Source organism: Phaseolus vulgaris, unplaced genomic scaffold (genome assembly GCF_000499845.2).
Source record: "Phaseolus vulgaris cultivar G19833 unplaced genomic scaffold, P. vulgaris v2.0 scaffold_395, whole genome shotgun sequence".
Classification (NCBI taxonomy): domain Eukaryota; kingdom Viridiplantae; phylum Streptophyta; class Magnoliopsida; order Fabales; family Fabaceae; genus Phaseolus; species Phaseolus vulgaris.
The window spans coordinates 3511-7020 of NW_027174223.1; positions in this window are offsets into that span (position 1 = coordinate 3511).

Below are 3510 nucleotides of genomic sequence, written 5' to 3' on the forward strand. Positions count from 1 at the left end.
TTTAGAGAAGATGAACAGTGACAGAGGGCAGAGAAAGTGGATGTAACAGTAGTGGCAAGCGCGGGGTTCGGTAACTTAAACGTTACGAGAAGCGCGAGGGGCAACAAAGGATAACCGGTGATGACGCCATGTGTTGCAAGATTAAGCGCTCAAGGGGAGCGCAAGAGGTTCTTGAAGACGACCGCACGATGAACCACGTGTCAACGCGATTAAGGCGCAACTTCAAAAGACATCATTAAGAATACCTCTGGTTCAGAAAGTGTCACGTCAGTTATTCGAAAAAATTGTTGGTCAGCAGAGAATGCCACGTCATCAAGAGGCACGTGGATGGCGGGGGCAAGGCTTTAGTCTTTGCGCTGAAGACAAGTCTTCGGCTTAAGACTGGGGGGCTTGTGTACCGTCCCGTATCCGGGCGTTGACTAAGCCAAGGTCAAAGTCAACGGCTGAAGAGTCAAAGTCAACGCAAGGCGTCGCCTAGGTGGAGAGACGCCAAATGCCAGCATCGCCAAGGCAAGGCGTCGCCTAGGTGAAGGCGTCGCCTAGGCGAAGCGTCGCCCAGGTGAGGGCGTCGCCAGATCAAACAGTGTAAAAACAAGGCAATCACGGTGTGGTCCCCGATACCCATGGGTAGGAAAGACCATGGAGGGAGCGATGTCGTGGGAAAGCCTCAAGTCCCGATATCTCGGGAAAGTGATAAAGAGAAGGAAAAGGTGGCTTCAAGGCCATAGTGATAGTACCAGTGAAGGGCAGCCTGACTCGTGAAGTACCCCTGCCGCCCCAGAGACGCCTTCGGGACAGATACGACCCAAGAGGAAGGTCACGCCCAGGGTAATCGGGTGCAGGGTGCGAGAGGAAGGCAGATACGCTCTCAGAGTAAGTGGCTAGATACTTGGGGGCATGAGTTGGCACCCAAAAAGCCACCCCTAGCGCAGTAGCACTCCCAAGCAGGAGGACTCACACGTAGAAACGTCCCCAGATGGGTAGAAACGCCCCCAGATGGGTCACGGCGTCGTGAGGCCCTCCACGTGTACAACACCATGCCAGAATGGTAACACCCTTCAGTTAGGTGCCAGGTAATTAAAAGTCATTCATCCCTTTCGAGCATTCAGGTACTATAATGGCTCCCGAGCGTTTCAAACATCTTAAATGCGCTATGTTTTCTAATTAAGCGCTTTAATGAGTGCGTTACGTTTGTGATTAAAGCGCTTTAAGGCGCTTTAAATGCTTGGGTAGTTTAAATAGCGCAGAGAATGTTGGAACGAGGGTTGGAACTTTCGGCAAATTGACCAGAGAACTCTCTAGTTGCTTGCTCGTGCTTCAAGTTACGTACAAGTGACTGGGGAATATTTTGCCTGAAGGAGAGAACACAACATATAACAGTTATTTTACCACCTCAGAGTGCCACATGCGGTGCTCAGACACGTAGGTGGACAGTTTTTGGTGTTTCTTGCTGGCTGACTTGAGCGTCGGAGTGCACACGGCCGCTAGGGCGCCTCTCTGTCCTTTTTTTGCAGGTATCCACAGGCTACCAGTGGGAAGGTGTCCCTAGCTGACGGTTGAGGTCGCGCACGAAGACGTCCCAGTCAACCGGACGGAACAAAATCTATGTTGATGACATCATCTTGGTGCTACACGAGATAGCTTGTGTGAAGAATTTGTGGCAGTTATGAAAGGTGAGTTTGAAATGTCTATGATGGGGAACTTGTTAGAATATATGGCCTTAAACGAGAGGAGGGGTGAATTGTTTAAGAGGGATTTTCGCAAACTTTGAAGTATAATGAAAATCAATGCTGAATTACAGAGAAAAGAATCAAGGAAACAAATACCCAAACTGTTTTAAGATGATATTAGAAAAACAATCGGTTGTTTTGTCGAAACAATCGGTTGTTTTTATCAGCAGTTAATAAAAACAGCTTAAAACAAATATATGTGAAATAAGGGAAATAGATAAGCACACAAGCAATTTATACTGGTTCACTCTTACACCAAGAGCTACATCCAGTCCCTAGAAACCACTGGGTATTCCACTATGCAATCAAAACCAGATTACAAACACCACACACCAAAGTAGTGACCTTGAACCCCTCAAGAAACACACTACCTTTGGCAAACCACACCAACAATGTTGATCTTGAACACCTCAAAACACACAACATTCCTTGCAACACAACTACAGAAATACAGTAATCAAGAAGGGAATAGAATACACCTGGGTATTACAAAGCTTAAAGTTCGGAATTACAACCCAATCCTATTCCACACACTTTAGAATGATCCAAAGCTCTTTCAAATCTTGGAAAAACTGTTTTGATAAAGTCTTTCTGTTACTCCAAGATTAGGAGCGTAAAACCACCTTTATATAGACCCACCAAGTGGTCAAAAGCATTTAATAAAGGAGCCAAGTTAGTTAGGATCATATTTAAAACATATTAAAACCGCTTAAAAGAATTCTATTAAGGTTTGCAGGAAAACAATCGTTGTTTTGTCGAAACAATCGATTGTTTTGGTTTGACAGCAAAGTCAACCAAGTTTTTCAAAAACAGCTAAGGTAAAACAACCTGTTGTTTTGAAAAACAACCTGTTCGAATTTTTGACAGCTTTTTAGAAAACACATCTTTTCAAAATGTTAAAGATTCAAATGTACTTGGATAAACTTAAGGAGTGAATTAACAAGTTTCAAACAACTAGACAACACACACACAAGGTCTTCAAGCTTTCCTCTTGGATTTGGAGACATCAAAGCATCTTGTTCAACATAACTTTTTTTCTTTCTTGGATTGCAGGTCAAGCAAACAAAGGATGGAATCTTTCTATGCCAATCAAAGTATTGCAAAGAAATTCTCAAGAAGTTTGAAATGGAAAGTTGCAAGGAAGCAAACACACCTATGCCATTAAGTTGTTATATGGATGCAGATGCTGCTGGAAAAGGGGTAGATCAAACAAAATATAGAGGTTTGATTGGCTCATTGCTCTACCTCACAGCAAGTAGACCGGATATAATGTTTGTGGTATGTCTTTGTGCAAGATATCAAGCAAATCCAAAGGAATCCCACTTCAAAGCTGCAAAGAGGATTATGAAATATCTCAAAGGAACAACAAATGTTGGTCTATGGTATCCTTCTCACTCTCCTATACATTTAATTGGCTATTCAGATTCTGATTTTACAGGGTGTAAGCTAGACAGAAAAGGCACAAGTGGAACTTGCCACCTTCTTGGTTCAAGTCTCATTTCATGGCATAGTAAGAAGCAAGCTTGTGTGGCTCTCTCTACTGCAGAAGTTGAATACAATGTTGTTAGAAGCTGCTGTGAACAAATTCTCTGGCTTAAACAGCAACTTGCAGATTTTGGATTTAAGATTAGCAAGGTTCCTTTGATGTGTGACAACACAAGTGCCATAAATCTTACCAAAAATCAGATTCAGCACTCAAGAACTAAGCACATTGAGATTCGCCATCATTTCATAAGGGATCATTTGAACAATGGAGACTGTGAAGTGATGTTCATTGAGA